The sequence below is a fragment of the Physella acuta genome, unplaced genomic scaffold, assembly GCF_028476545.2.
Source record: "Physella acuta isolate Inbredline_101_S28 unplaced genomic scaffold, ASM2847654v3 ptg001158l, whole genome shotgun sequence".
Taxonomy (NCBI): domain Eukaryota; kingdom Metazoa; phylum Mollusca; class Gastropoda; family Physidae; genus Physella; species Physella acuta.
This window is the reverse complement of record NW_026732675.1, coordinates 177,501-195,062: the sequence shown is the minus strand read 5'-3', so window position 1 is coordinate 195,062 and position 17,562 is coordinate 177,501.

Here is a 17,562-nt window from a genome sequence, read left to right as displayed (position 1 = left end):
GCCCCCAAATTCGAATAAAGTGAAGTGATTTTCGCATATGTTCATTTCCGATGTCAACGCAATAATATATTATCATTTTCAATCTATTTGTACTTAATTGTTGCAAAACGTACTGAAAAGATTTCTAGAGCAACCATCGCTTTTATTTTCTTGAGAATGTTTAAAGAAAATATACATTACTAGCCGTCCCGGCCAGGCCCTGCTCTGGCTTCTGTGAAAAACCTTTCTGTTAAAGACCATTACCTGTGTGTTTAGTAATCATCATAAACCTGGCATTGCCCACCCAAACCACAACCAACCAAAACAACAAAACGCAAACATAACGCTAACACAATTACAAATACAAACAAAAACAAAAACCTAACAACAAACCCAACCACAACCACAAACACCAATACAAACACAAAGAAAAAACAAACAAAAAAGCAAACGAAAACAAAAACCTAACAACAAACCCAACCACAAACACCAATACCAAAAAAAAAAAAAAAAAATAAACAACGAAAAAGCAAACGAAAACAAACCAAATCCAAACGCAAAACCAACCAAAAACACAAATACAAACCCAAACAAAAAAACACACAAAAAAAAAAGAAAGAACGAAAACGAACCAAATCAAAACGCAACCACTAACGCAAACCCACCTAAACACAAAGAAAACACTAACGCGAACATAAACGCCCGGGGCGGAATCACCTGTTTTAGCTTAATGAACGACTATAGTACCCCAACTTATTCATAGTCTTTTGCACTCACTTAAACGAACGCGCCTGTTTCAATTTAATGAACAATTTTAATACTCCAAGCTTATCCGTAAAATACCTACAACATTTGCACTTGATCAATCCCCGCTAATTATGTAATTATTTTTTTTTCCCAACACCAAAACAAAGTAATAAAAAGTAAACTATTTTCCACTAATGCAATAGTTTTATAAAGGGAAGTAATTGTGTTTTCCTAACTTATCAAAGGGAAGTAAGTGCTATAGGACTAAATAAAGACATAATTAGAATTTTTGTAAAAGATGATATTTTTTTAAAACTTGTGTTTAATGAACATGCCGACAATTATTATCCCAACACTTTCAATAGTAATTTTTTAACTCATAAATTTAGACAAATGCGCACGATAATTGTCTAACACTTAAATCCATCCAAGACCAACGACAAACATATGCGTTAGATACAGAACTGAGCTTTATATATTAGATTTTCTTTTTATGCGATTAAAAGCTTATTAATAGAAAGGTTTATTTTTTTTTGTTGTTTCTTATGGTGTTCAGACAAGATTTTGGAAAAAATATTGATGTTTTAAGAAAAAATGTACTGCAATTTTGAGGGGGGGGATTGTATGCTGAGGTGTGACATCATTTTAAGGGTGGGGGTTTGGCTTTTTGTGACGATGTGTGACGGAGGGGAGGGGGGAGGGGTAAAAATCGTCAAAAAAGCGTGACGTCATTTATGGATGACCCTTATCTATTTACTGCAAGTATTCTACAAGTTATATGAATAGTTATGATTTTTTTTTTACATATTTTTTTTCCTAAGATTAATTAGTAGGTTGATGTTTAGCAGGCAGTTTTAAGGCAACCTTGTGAAGTAGAGTTCGGTTTACGTGTTACCCATAGTTCACAAAGATACAGTTTACACTTCAGTTCAATAGGGTTAAGGGCGTCCTTTTAGACTCCGGATGATGACAGATGTCTCACTAACCCTGCTGTGTGTGTGTGTGTGTGTGTGTGTGTGTGAAGGGGGTGCTTCCTATAGACTCGGGGAGGTTCCCTATATCGGGCAATTCTGTATATTGAGAGGTTCCGTATATCGGGAGGCTCCTAAATCGGGATGTTCTGTATATTGGGAGGTTCTGTACACCAGGAGTTTCAGTATATCTAGATGTTCAGTGTATTGGGAGGTTCCATATATCGGGATTATCTGTATGCTGGGAGGTTCAGTATATCGGGAGGTTCCATATATCGGGATGTTCTGTATATTGGGAGGTTCCGTCAGAGGCGTAGCGACCCTTCCCGGCGCCCGGGAACAAACTTTCGATTTGCACCCCCCTTCGAACTTTTCATTTGCACCCCCCCTCAAACTTTCAATTTGGCGCCCCCCCCCTAAGGTCGGCGCCCGGGGACATTTGTTCCCCCGCCCCGCCCCCTTCTCGCTACGCCTCTGGGTTCCATATATCGGGAGGTTCTTTATGCCAGAAAGATTGTATGAAAATAGAAACCATGCAGCTGAAGTCTAGGCACGTTTTTGTTTTCGCCATTCTGACTCACACCTTTATTAAAATGACGATTACAAACAGCAAGTAGCTATTTTACGTCCGCTGAATACGATACAACTATCCACAGTTGAAATGGGGGCGATTTAGTGACGCTCTGCCCAAAATGTTTACCGCTTGTATGCCAACGCTTTTCTTCTGCCCTGCTCAATTTTACACAATCAAGAAAGCGTTTAAGAAAAATTAAACAAATATGATGAAGTGCATATAAGAACAACAAATTAGATTGAATAAAATCTAAATAGGAATAATGGCATCTAAGATGTTAGACTTGAGTAATGTTTGGCTCAAGTTTAAAATGTTAACAAATACAGTGGTAAAAAGCAAGACATTTTCCAATTATAATAAACTTTATTAATTCATCTTTTTAAAAATTTGATACGACCAATGAATCCTCACCCAAGAACTTAACAGAATGTATGAGGAAAAAATAAATTCCAATGCCTATTCTGTAACCTATTTTTCCAAAAACCCGATAGAGACAAAACAAGAACGGAATCCTGGTGTGACATTCTGAGCGAGTGTAATGTATTTCAAGTTTTCAAACCATTTTGGTCGTTATTCTTAGCATTAACAGAGGCCAAGTATGTAACTCAAACGTACCTTGCTACAGACAGCAACATCTCAAGAACATTCTTTTTAATTTCATGTAACAGGAACATATATAAATAAATACATAGTTAAATAATGAAACAAACAAATTAATTAATTAATTAATTAATATATTAGTAAATTAATATTTTAGTAAATAAAAAAAAGAAAAGATATAATAAATAATAACAATGAAAAAATGAAAAAAAGAACAAATAAATAAATGAGTAAATAAATAAATGAGTAAATGAATAAATGAGCAAATGAATAAATGAGTAAATGGAAAAATGAATAAATATATAAATGAATATATAAATGAATATACAAATAATTATATAAATAAATATATAAATGGATATATAAATGAATATACAAATAATTATATAAATAAATATATAAATGGATATATACCATGCATATATACATGAATATATGCATGAATATATGCATGAATATATACATGAACAAATGAACAAATAAACACATGAACAAATGAACATATAAATAAAGGGATAAAGGAATGGGTGAATAAATGAGTAATTGAATAAATAAATAATTGAATAAATGAAAGGGTTAATATGTGAATAAATCTATACAAAAATAAATTAATAATAAAAAATTAATTAAATAACTAAAAGAATAATAATGAGAACAACAACAACAATAATAACAACGACCAATAATAACAACGACCAATAATAATAATAATAATAATAATAATAATAATAATAATAATAATAATAATAATAATAATAATAATAATAATAATAATAATAATAATAATAATAATAATAATAATAATAATAATAATAATAATAATAATAATAATAATAATAATAATAATAATAATAATACTAATAATACTAATAATAATAATAATAATAATGGTAATAATAATAATAATAATAATAATAATAATAATAATAATAATAATAATAATAATAATAATAATAATAATAATAATAATAATAATAATAATAATAATAATAATAATAATAATAATAATAATAATAATAATAATAATAATAATAATAATAATAATAATAATAATAATAATAATAATAATAATAATAATAATAATAATAATAAAGATAATAATAATAATAATAATAATAATAATAATAATAATAATAATAATAATAATAATAATATTCTAATATTAATATTAATAATAAATAATAATAATAATAATAATAATAATCATCAAGCATTAAATGCGACTGTCAAAAAATTATTTTAAAACAACAAATTCAAAATGTGTAGGCCTATATATATATATACATACTTACATATTTGTTTTACAAAAAAAGATTGAGTTCATTAGAAACAAGATCTTAATTAACAGATTTAGTGAGTTATAAATCTTATTTATATGCTATATGCAGAAGAAAACTGAACTTGAAAATTAGGTTGGGGGTTGGGTTTCCGGGGGATGGGTGGAGCAAGGTTTGTAAAATAGCAGATATTGGGACTCAAAAGTCAAGAATAATTACGTACTGTTTTTTTTAAACATTAAAATTTACTGGTTCAATGAGATTTTTTATAGCCCCTAAAGCCACGAGTGAACCACATAGAGATAACGTTTTTACCTACATTTTAAAACACTGCATCAAATCGACACTAGATAAACTATGTAAAACAAAAGATGCCATACTTGGTCCAATTCTGTAGTATCGCGTTTGAATGTATCGAATACTCTTAAACAGGATAGTTAATACAGTTAGATTTATTACTGTAAACCGTAATCGACTACCGAGACGTAATCTGGCCTGATACGCAATGATTTATGGTTGGAACAATGAATGCAAATATCCGACCACGAGTGAGAGTGCTGATTTCACGTCGCGTCCCATTTCGTTCTAGTTGGGCCACAAGTGAAACTCATGACGACTGCGTTTGGTTTTTTTTTTTTATTAAATTTGGACCTTGAACATGCCAGATTTTTTTGTTGATATTGATGGCGCAGAGAGTGTATTGCCTGGCTGAGAAGGTTGTAAATTTGATGAAATTGCGGCCACATTGTTGTAGAGGTTGATGATTTTTCAGCACTTAATTCTGCGTTTTAACGTTCAATCTTGATTTTATTACAGGAGTTTATAATGCCTGAATTTTATTTTATTAAAACAAGGCGTAGCTGCGGTAAGGAGGAGGTAAGGAGGAGGAACAGTTCTCCAATGACGCAATATATATATATATATATATATATATATATATATATATATATATATATATATATATATATATATATATATATGGGGGTCGTGTGGTTGAGTAGTACAGCAACGTTTCAGGCTCGGATCCCAGGCTCAAGCCTATACGGTTGTCCGTGTGTCTACCCTGCTCTGATGAGCAACTGACTCACGTAAGGGAAACAGATGCAACTGGGCAAATTTATATATATATATATATATATATATATATATATATATATATATATATATATATATATATATATATATATATATATATGTATATATATATATATATATATATATATATATATATATATATATACATATATATATATATATATATATATATATATATATATATATATATATATATATATATATATATATATATATATATATATATATATATATATATATATTGGCTAATAAAGCTATCCAATACGATGCTTCACCGACGCATCGACTATTACTTATTAAGAAGAAGACGGCCTAGAGCGTTAGACTACCAACCCGAAAGTTTCGATTTGGAATCTGTGTTCAAGTCAATAGTATGTCCCTAAGTCTACCCAGCTCTGATGGGTACCTAACTAACGTCAGGGAAAGTAAAGGCGGCTGACCACACTATCCCTTCACCGAAACAGGTGAACTCTAATTCACTTGCCCCCTAGACCGTCTGGTTCGTAAAGATAACTTTACAAAAAGAAAGTAAAGTTTGTACTGTTTTATTTACGACTGCATTGAAAAACCTGTTATGTAAAGGTTTTTTAGAAATGTTTTATTTGTTATTTGTGTTGTTAGAAGGTAGTTTCTGATTGAAATAAAATAATGAATATAACGAAAGAATAATTAGACTACATAAAGTTCATGAAAAACACAAGCCTCATGCCAATTTGTTGTTACGCCACTGTAGTAAAATGTTTAACAAATCTAAATAAAGAAACAACTTGTTGTCTATAAACGCTGGTTTCCCCAACACTTGCCCATGTAGATGTATATTGATATAAGTGGCTTAGGGGGGTTTATTTTTTATAACAGTATTTTAATGACGTTACCTTGCTTGTGTTACAAGGTCAATTCATGCGCATTTTCTTCAATGCAAGAACTTTGCAACACGGGAAACTGCTGCGCATTGACAACAGTTAAGGCTTGACCTCTACCCAAACACTTAGAACTCCTGAGTAAACAAAAAAACATAGTTGAAGAGTTTGCTGATCTATTTCTTCCTCAATTTATAAAATTGTTTCTCTAGCTTTTTCCCTTTTCAACATTATAATTTAATTACTTATTTAAATTTGTTTAACTTTTGTTTATTATTTGTTTATTTTCGCATTTCTTTATTCAAATCTGCTTATTTTTCATTTTTTTTACTTTTTGTTCATTATTGTTCTTTTCATTCGACGTTTTCTTCAATATTTTGTTAATTGGTTTGATAATTTATTTTATTTTTAAAATCATTTTTCGCTCATTCTATTGTAATATTTCTTCCTTTTTAAACTTATCATTTTGTTTTTATGTTTTTGTTAATTTTAGTTCTATGATGCGTTAATTTAAAAAAAAAATTAATACTTCATAGTTTGTTCGTTTCTTTCGTGTTTTTACAAGCTTTTATTTAACTTGCCACCCCGTTCTTCGTCCGTCATTGATCGAAACTGGCGAGCGAAATTCCGAAAACCTCTAACCAATTTCTTTAAAACTTGGCACCTGTGTCAAGATATGATGACGGTGCAATTAGACATCCAATTTGACTAAATGAATTTTTAAAGCATTAATTAAAATGTTATAGATAAAGTACAATTTTCCTGGCTTTTTACGTTCGTGCTCAAGACACGTTGGGTGGAGGAAGTAGATTTCATCTGTTTCAATGACCTAGGGATTCAAGCGTTGTCTGGTCAGCCTTTGTTTTCTCTAACGCGCGAACCAACTACGGACCGTATTTGTCAGTTAGAAGTGCCTGCGATTTCGCTCGGGCGTTTCGATCTAGACAGACTGACGACTGACGACAGACAGAGGAAGAGAGTTAAACAAAAGCTTGTAATAAAAAGATCATTAAAAAACTTTTTAATAACAACCTTTTATATAACCATGCGGTATAAAGAAGAAATACTTATTTTTTTAAATTAAAGGGCATTTATTTGGATCACGTTTAAAATAATAGATGGTGTTAGGCCAGTGTATACCTTTTGTCCCCCGCAAGAGCTAAGTTTAGAAGAGTCTAGTGATCTGCTAGTGGCGTTCAACCCCCTATCAACACAATGCACTGGCCACAACTTATGTTAAATTTGTCTATTTTAACGGGCGTGTACCATCAATTTTTACCAGCATGAACCACTACATAAACAGGTAGGGGACAGGTGGATCCAAATTTTGGGAAAAGTTTATTACAAGTATTTTTTTAAATTACTGACGTCACAGTTTGATTTTGGGCTTTTTTAATTCAAATTATATCCAAAAATATCTAAAGCCATTGGATGATAAAGATTATATTCTTCACCGATTTATTTTTTACTGCTTGTTTTATAATCTTTCCTGAAATATCAAATATAAAATAGCAGTCATAAAACAAACTCCTTCCCTAACCCATCTATACCCCCCCCCCCCCACTAAAACAAAAGCCATGAACGGTGTTTGTATGTCGACCTGGGACTGACGCACTGTACCCAACGTGGACCACGTCCAATTACCAGACGCCAAGATTCCATGAACCGTCCCAGTACGTGACCTATGGTCACGACATTGTTCCATGGCTGTTTGGAGGTCAGGGTCATCTATGATGCAATAGTCCGATGACGAAAGTAAAATAACAATAAACTTTTGAGCTGTCGTGAAATAATAAAGTTGATGCAGGAGAGACTCTAAAGTCAACCAGGATGTAGGTTGGGCGGGATATATATATATATATATATATATATATATATATATATATATATATATATATATATATATATATATATATGTATATTTGATTATATTTGTAACAATAAGTTGCGTTGTATTTAGGTATTTATGGTTAATGAATGTATGTACCCTATGTATTACCTTTATTTCCTACAGGATTTAAAAAGAGGTGACGACTCGTGGTCAGTTTTTCACCCTTGGCGTGAGGATCAACAAAATGTTTTATTGAGGGTGAGTTAGTTAACTAAGAATGTGTAATTTTGGGAACTTTCTAAGATACGAAATACATTCAATGCTCGCCTCCAATTTGCCGCCATTATTATTGATAGTAAATTTGCTTGGATAGTTTAGAAAAATAAGGCCTTGAACATTTTTGACCAACTTTCGGAGTCTTTCAAAGGAGGCCACTGTTTATTTAGCTATTTTGTGGGTGAATTCTACGATCCTTAGAATTTACGTGGAGTGTTATTAAAGACTAAAAAAAGTACACAATAATGTAAGAACTTATGCGATCATTAGCATTTCCTGAATTTTGTATGCGAGATATTGCATGCTGATGAATTTTATTTGTCTGCCTTACCAACAATTTCTCCTATACTCGCGGAAATACTATTGTTTAATGTATAAAGAAAGAGGTTATAGATATTATTAACTTTATGGTGATTTTAGATGCTTTTAAACTAAGGATAAGATATGAAAAATGGAAAATTTTAGTTTCGAAATTGGTTTTATTTCTTGACAAGGAACACTTCAGCAGTGAGTTGTTATACATTGGTCATGGCACACCTTTTATCCCACTGTTTTCCCATTGATCCAAGGGAGAAAACTCGAGACTTTGGTGAAGATTGCATTAGGTACGTGGCAGTCGGGTATTGTTGCGGACATGATGCCGTACTGGTAGTAGCGTCCATCGGATTCCTTGCACACAAGAGGACCCCCAGAGTCTCCCTTCAGAAATGAAATATAGTTTATAAGTGTGAGACTTACAAGAACATAAATTTATATTCAAATGTAGGTTTGTTTCTATTTTTATGTCTTTAGCGAATATAAAATATATTTTACCGCGCAAATATTTTTGTCAACAGCTCCAGCGCAGAAGTTTTTCCCGTTGAAAGTTGGGCCATAGGTACTCTGGCAGGTGGCATCCGAGGCGATGGGCATGTCGACCCAGAGGAGGTTGGTAGAGGTGGGTCCAGTAGAGTAGCCTGATGGAGAGAATTTTCGTAAGGAGTGTTTGAAAAAATGACACCCTTGTCATTCATACACGATTGGCTAAACCTACACTATAAGTATTTGCCAATTTATCAATAGTATGTCCCAGCAGATCGTATCTTACGAACCCAACCAAGATTTACAGATCGTAAGCCCCTAGACAACCAACGCCCACCCCAACTTCTCGGCAACCTCTGCCCACCAAAACTCACCTATAGTACATCTTAGCCCATTAAGACTATTGCACTTCCCCAGCCCACCTAGACTCACCGATCGTACTCCCCCCGTCCACCAAGACTCACATCCCCATCCCACAAAGACTAACATCCCCATCCCACAAAGACTAACATCCCCAGCCCACCAAGACTCACATCCCCAGCCCACCAAGACTAACATCCCCAGCCCACCAAGCCTCACATCCCCAGCCCACCAAGACTCACATCCCCAGCCCACCAAGACTCACCAATCGTACGACCCCAGCCCATAGCTTTACACCCTGACGCCATCTGGGGTGTCTTGGTGCCATTTGCCAGACAGACGGGGGTGTGGCACCTATCGTAAACAATCGGTGTAGACAGCGTCAACACAGCGACGTCATTGGCTGGATAATTCAAATATATTTTTTAAAGTACAAAAAATATAAAAAATAAAAATAAAATAAGTTAGTAGTTATCTAGTGGCCAGAAATCCAAGATTATTTAAAACTAAACTGCAGAATGCAAGCATTATGTAGCATCTAGCAATCACAGCTATGTAAGTATTCAGCCAACAAAACATATCTTTGCCTACTAAAACCTACTTATATGTAGTAAATATCTACTAATAAAACCTAATTATATGTAATATACAGCCAATGAAACCTACTTATATGTTCTTTACATCCAGTAAAACCTACATATATGCAGTATCTAGCTGGTAAATACTAATAATATGGAGTATCTAGTTAGTAAAACCTACATTTATACAGTATCTAGCTAGTAAAACCTACTTATATCCAGTATCTAGCTGGTAAATATTAATAGTATTGAGTGTCTAGCTAGTAAAACCTACATACATACAGTATCTGGCTAGTAAAACTTATTTATATGCAGTATTTAGCTAATAAAGCCTACTTATATGTAGTATCTAGCTGGTAAAACCTAATAATATGGAGTATCTAGCTAATAAAACCTATTTATATGTAGTATCTAGCTAGTAAAACCTATTTATATGTAGTATCTAGCTAGTGAAACCTACATATATACAGTATCTAGCCAGTAAAACCTACATATATACAGTATCTAGCTAGTAAAACCTACACATATGTAGTATCTAGCTAGTGAAACCTACATATATGCAGTATTTAGGCAGTAAAACCTACATATATACAGTATCTAGCCAGTAAAACCTACTTATATACAGTATCTAGCCAGTAAAACCTAATTATATACAGTATCTATCTAGTAAAACCTACTTTTATACAGTATCTAGCTAGTAAAACCTATTTATATGTAGTATTTAGCTAGTGAAACCTACATATATACAGTATCTAGCCAGTAAAACCTACACATATGTAGTATCTAGCTAGTGAAACCTACATATATGCAGTATTTAGGCAGTAAAACCTACATATATACAGTATCTAGCCAGTAAAACCTACTTATTTACAGTATCTAGGCAGTAAAACCTACTTATATACAGTATCTAACTAGTAAAACCTACACATATGTAGTATCTAGCTAGTGAAACCTACATATATGCAGTATCTAGCCAGTAAAACCTACATATATACAGTATCTAGCTAGTAAAACCTATTTATATGTAGTATCTAGCTAGTGAAACCTACATATATACAGTATCTAGCCAGTAAAACCTACATATATACAGTATCTAGCTAGTAAAACCTACACATATGTAGTATCTAGCTAGTGAAACCTACATATATGCAGTATTTAGGCAGTAAAACCTACATATATACAGTATCTAGCCAGTAAAACCTACTTATATACAGTATCTAGGCAGTAAAACCTACTTATATACAGTATCTAGCTAGTAAAACCTACACATATGTAGTATCTAGCTAGTGAAACCTGCATATATGCAGTATTTAGTATTTAGGCAGTAAAACCTACATATATACAGTATCTAGCTAGTGAAACCTACATATATGCAGTATTTAGGCAGTAAAACCTACATATATACAGTATCTATCTAGTAAAACCTACATATATACAGTATCTAGGCAGTAAAACCTACTTATATACAGTATCTATCTAGTAAAACCTACTTATCAGGTTTGGATCGTAGTACTCGTGAAAGGCAATGGAAATGACGTTTCTTTTAATGGCGCCGGCAAAATTAATGGAACTATCCATGGAGGAGGTACCGGAATACACGAAAATTCCCGAAGGTGGTGTCGTGTATGTAATGTTGGTCCTGAAAGTGAAAACAGCAGCATATTTATATTTGCAGTGTCTCGCCATGAGAAAAAGTGCAGGCTACAAGTTTATCATTTAGAGTGTGCGGGATGTTGCAGGTCTTCCGTAATCTCCAAAATATAAAACAAATAAAGTACTATTGAGAATAAAACTTTCAATTAATAAAAAAAAAAATTCATAAAAACGTTTTAATAACAAGCTTTTATGTAATAATGCACTAGAAAGTAGAAAATAAATTATAGACTACTATTTAAATAACTAGAAAGAAAAGCGTGGGTGTCTTCGTTAACATTAGTAAAGGTATCCAATAGATACTAAAGTGACCCACGCTTTTCTTTCTAGTTATTTAAATAGTAGTCTATAATTTATTTTCTACTTTTTAGTGCATTATTACATAAAAGCTTGTTATTAAAACGTTTTTTATGAATTTTGTTTTCAGTACTTTACATGTTTTACTTACAATAGAGTTACATGACTAAAAACCATTGCGCGCCTACTGAACGTGATGGCGCAGCCATTGAACGTGATGGCGCAGCTATTGAACGTGATGACGCGTGTGGTGTGGTTGGATAGACATGCCTACTAATTCGGTCCAAATTTTAATTAATTCATAAAAAATTATTAGGCATCCGATTAAGTCAAATTTAATTTCAGATTGCATTGTCTTCATGTCTTGACCCACGCGCCAAGTGTGAATCGTATCGGTCAAGTAGAAGTGTCCGAATTTTCACTCCTGCGTTTCGGTCTAGACAGACTGACGAGGAAGTGAGTTAAATAAAAGCTTGTAGAAAAAAAACAGCAGCTGGTTTTATAGTTGCCAAAATTACGGTGGGACTGCCTGGCCTAGCTGTAGAGCGCTAGACTACTAACCATAAAGTTTCGAGTTCGAATACAGGTTCAAATCAGTGGAGCGTCCGTGAGTCGACTCAGCTCTGATGGATACCTAACTCACATTAGGGAAAGTAAAGACGACTGGGCATAGCGCTTACCACATTATCCTTTCATATGCCGAGGTCAAGAAACATGTAAACTCTACTTCATCCGCCCAAATAGATCGCTAGGTCTTAAGAGGAATCTTTACTTTTTTAATATATTACGATCTCTCTCTACAAAAGCAAATATCTTGCAATGATGAACACATAGCTATACAGACCATATTTTTAAAACTTCTTTTATTTTTGGATGGTTATTTTAGTTAACTCCACCATTAATAAAGTAGAGTGACATGTTATAAAATTAAATGGTCAATCCTGGTCATAAAAAGTTCCCTATATTCAGCCTTGTGTGGGTCTCTAGATTATAAAACATCAAGTGATTTTCACAATAGTTTCTTGATTGCTGATTTCATTACTCACAAGGTAAGTGAAAGATATCATGTATGTGTGTTTGGATATGCTTGTCTGGCTTTCATATTTATCTTTATGACAACATAGCTTTTCTGACTGAAAAATCGTGTATTTGATCTGTAGAAATATGTTGCTTGCTTTGTTACATATTCCTTCGATTATCAATTTTTTTTATTTTTGTAGAGCTTGTAAGTCGCGGTATCTCTCGCTTAAAATTCAAAATCTTGTTAGCCAAGGAGAGGTATAAATTTTCGAACTAAATTAATTGTTGTGAACACAATTCCATTTATAACAATAAACATGGTTGATTTTTGTGTCCAGGTCTCGTTTCAAGAATTCAAAATACCAAAAGTTCTCAAAAGACATGATATTGTTAAATAAAATTATATTAAAATTATTATAAAATTATATTAATATTGTAACTACGTTTAGGAAAACGTGTTACATATTCAAATAAATAATAACAAACTGTTCACTGCTTAAAAAAAAATTACTGTTGAACACAGGCTATATTTTGTAGTCTATCATTATAATTGTTCAGAATTTGAAATAACTTAATTAAAAAGGAAGTAACTATTCTTTATTTCCCTTTTTAAACCGATTTAATTAAATATGAATATTTCGTTTGAAATATACTAGCTGGCTATTACGAGAACGAGCAGTTGGTTACCCACTATGTAATCGCTGGTAAATAAAAACACATTTCATTCACACAGTGACTTACGCCTTGTCAGTGTTAAGAACACAATGTGCAGCGGTCAGAATGTGCGTCTGGTCGATGATGGACCCCCCGCACATGCTGCTGTAGTACTTGTTGTAGATGAACACCATCCATGGGAATTGGCATGACGTGCTGACGGTACCACCTATGATTCGGTAACTATTGGCAACGCCACAGGTAGCTAGTGGTAGAAAAACAACGTGTTTATATAAATACATACATATATATATATATATATATATATATATATATATATATATATATATATATATATATATGTTTATACACATAGATATATATGTATGTGTATAGATTTACTTATATATAAATATATATAAATAAATATACATATATATATATTTATATGTGTTTATGTACATAGGTATAAATATATATAACATACACACACACATATATATATATATATATATATATATATATATATATATATATATATATATATATATATATATATATATATATATATATATATATAGTTTAATAATTTATATATTATCGTATATAAAGCTTTTTTAGAACAATGAAAGAAAGGATTTTTAAGTTAAATAGTTATCTAAAAATACGAAAGTGAGTTGACTTATGAAAAATGAAAAAAAAACTGAAAGCTTTAGTCAAGTTGTACCTGCTTGTGTTGACTGCACCACCCCAGCCACAAGCACCAAGACAACTACAGACATGTCCATGTTTCGTGGGTGATTCTGTTTATTTTGTTTCTTTTCGAGCTGACCGTAAATTTCTACTACGACAGTCTACCCCAGTGTAGATGTGACCACAGGACCTGGCTTATGTAGCCCCAGCTGTGTACGGCAAACTGCTGTAATTGCATCATTTCTATCGTTGGTGTATTTCACAAGACAGAAACCGTAGCTCAGGTTAACACTGAAGGTTCTGTTCCCAGTGGTACGATCTTTGGTGCCTGATATCTGAGATGGTTGTAGCTTTGTGTGGCGGTGTGCATAGTTATACACAGAGTAAAGGGAGAAAAAGGGATGTTGAAAGACCATTAGGAGCTGTTTCTTTCAGGCATCTCTTCGGTGAGGAGGTGAGGGGGAGCTGGGCGCACCAACCTGTAAAAAATATCTGAAATTAACACCCCACTATTATCAGGGTTTTCGAATTTTCAGGAAGATGAGCCTGTTAACTATTGGACTATTTTTGGAGCTGAAGTTATCGGCTATGTTAATCAGATAGTTAAATCATTTAATAAGTTTAATTTGTTGGTAATATTTATTTATTGTTAATCTGTTAAGCTTATCAGTTAATCTGTTCAGCTTGTCATTTATCTGCTCAGCTTATCAGCTAATCTATTCAGCTTTTCGCCTTTGTTCTAACTGACCTAGGAATAAAATCTTCTAACTTTTATTTTCACTTGTTTGACAGGCATTTTACCTTGCCATGATAAATTAGTCTAGACTAAACATCGAAGAAAACATTATTTTTCTCTTTACTTTTTATATTAATAATGATTTTAAAAACATACAAAAAGAAAAAGTAGTAATTGTAATCGTTATTCCAAGACAGAACTTTTCAACGCCAAGGTTTAGTCAATTTTAGTTTTAGCAACTTTAGCAGGCCGGCATATTTGAGCCTTAAAACAAAGGGTAGTGTGAATAATACTCTAGCGTCACGTTCTGACCTTTCTATTATCTTTTAACTTGAGGTCAACTCTAGCAAATTCCGCACCATAATCCGGAAACCGACGTGAGCAGATTAAACAAAATTGATTAATCCCATTCTGAATGGAAAATCCTGTTTTAAATTTCGTGAATTTTATATCTTCTGTACATGACCCTATCCTTTTTGAATCGCCTTGTTCCACCCCTAAGGCATAAAAATGTCTACCCCCTCCCTCCTTTCACCTTTCATCCTAAATAGAAACCATAATAGTGTTTTACTTTCTCTATACAAAGTATAGAGAAAATATTATAATGGTGCAAATAATCAAAATCGAGATTTTCAAAAATCTCAACGTCTTACATCTCCACGAGGTGGAAAACTAAATTTTTTAATTTTTTCTGTATGTCCGTGTGTATGTGTCTGTAAACACGAAAACTTCAGTATAGTTTCAGTTATATTGACGTTATTTCATATAAAAGTATTATATACAAATTGGAGTTCTGCATTAACTTTTGAACGATTTCCGGTAATCGGAAGTGGTACTTTTACTTCCGATTTCTCAAAAGCCAATAACTTGAGTACCGTTTATCCTATGGTGGCGAAATTTTACATATACGTATTTTAATGTTTGCACATGCTGCTATCAAATTTCGAACGAATGGGAAGTGGCACTTTACTATATTTCCGGGTGAACACTATAACTTGGGTACTATTTTAGCTAGGTAAACGAAATTTCATATATAACTACAAAATCTTATATTTGAAATACTTTCAAATTTTTGAGTTACCTCCTAACACCAAAAGTGGTACTTTACTCTATTTCTGGTTTCTATAATACCAATCACTTGAGTACCGTTTTAGTTAGGTAAACCAAACTCTAAACAGAAATAACATCTTATTCTTTTCATTCGCTCAAATTATGAGTGATTTTCGATTAACGGAAGTATTACTTTACGTTATTTCCGATTGCTGATGACACTCGATGACAATGCTTAATGACGAACAATTTGTTTCAATTAGATACTAAATTAAAATTTTTAAAATCAACTAATGTTTCGTTTATAAAGCACTAATTTAACACTGTATTATTCACACATTGTGTTTCATTTGATGAAAAATTATTTTTTTTTGTACGCAAAAGTGTAGGGGAAATCACTCCCGCTTTATTTTTCAGACATCTTTCCAAAGCATGGCTATTGCTCTTCCCTCCCTTCGGACACAACAGAAAATTTATTGAAATTTTAATAGAGAATATTCACTTTATCTGTAAACTGTGTACTTAAAAAATGTAATCTTTAACCATCCACACTCTCTCTCTCTTACACACACAGTCATACAGACATACACACACATACACACAAACACACACACACACATGCAAATACACAACACACATCATATAAAAAGTAAAGAGAAAAATAATGTTTTCTTCGATGTTTAGTCTAGACTAATTTAGCATGGCAAGGTAAAATGCCTGTCAAGCAAGTAAAAATAAAAGTAAGAAGATTTTATTCCTAGACCAGGCAAAAAGCTGAGTAGATTATATGATAAGCTGAGTAGATAAATGACAAGCTGAAAAGATTAACTGATAAGCTTAACAGATTAACAATAAATAAATATTAACAACAAATTAAACTTATTAAATGATTTAACTATCTGATTAACATAGCCGATAACTTCAGCTCCAAAAATAGTCCAATAGTTAACAGGCTCATCTTCCTGAAAATTCGAAAACCCTGATAATAGTGGGGAGTTTATTTCAGACATTTTTTCCGGTTCTGTGCGCCCCGCTCCCCCTCCCCTCCCCACCGAAGAGATGCCTGATAGAAACACTTCCTAATGGCCTTTCAACATCACTTTCTCTCCCTTTACCCCGTGTATAACTATGTACACCGCCACACAAAGCTACAACCATCTCAGATATCAGGCACCAAAGATCGTACCAGTGGGAACAGAACCTTCAGTGTTAACCTGAGCTACGGTTTCTGTCTTGTGAAATACACCAACGATAGAAATGATGCAATTACAGCAGTTTGCCGTACACAGCTGGGGCTATATAAGCCAGGCCTTGTGGTTACATCTACACTGGGGTAGACTGTCGTAGTAGAAATTTACGGTCAGCTCGAAAAGAAACAAAATAAACAGAATCACCCACGAAACATGGACATGTCTGTAGTTGTCTTGGTGCTTGTGGCTGGGGTGGTGCAGTCAACACAAGCAGGTAAAGCTTATCTAACGTTTGCAGTATTTTTTTCCACTGTTTTTTC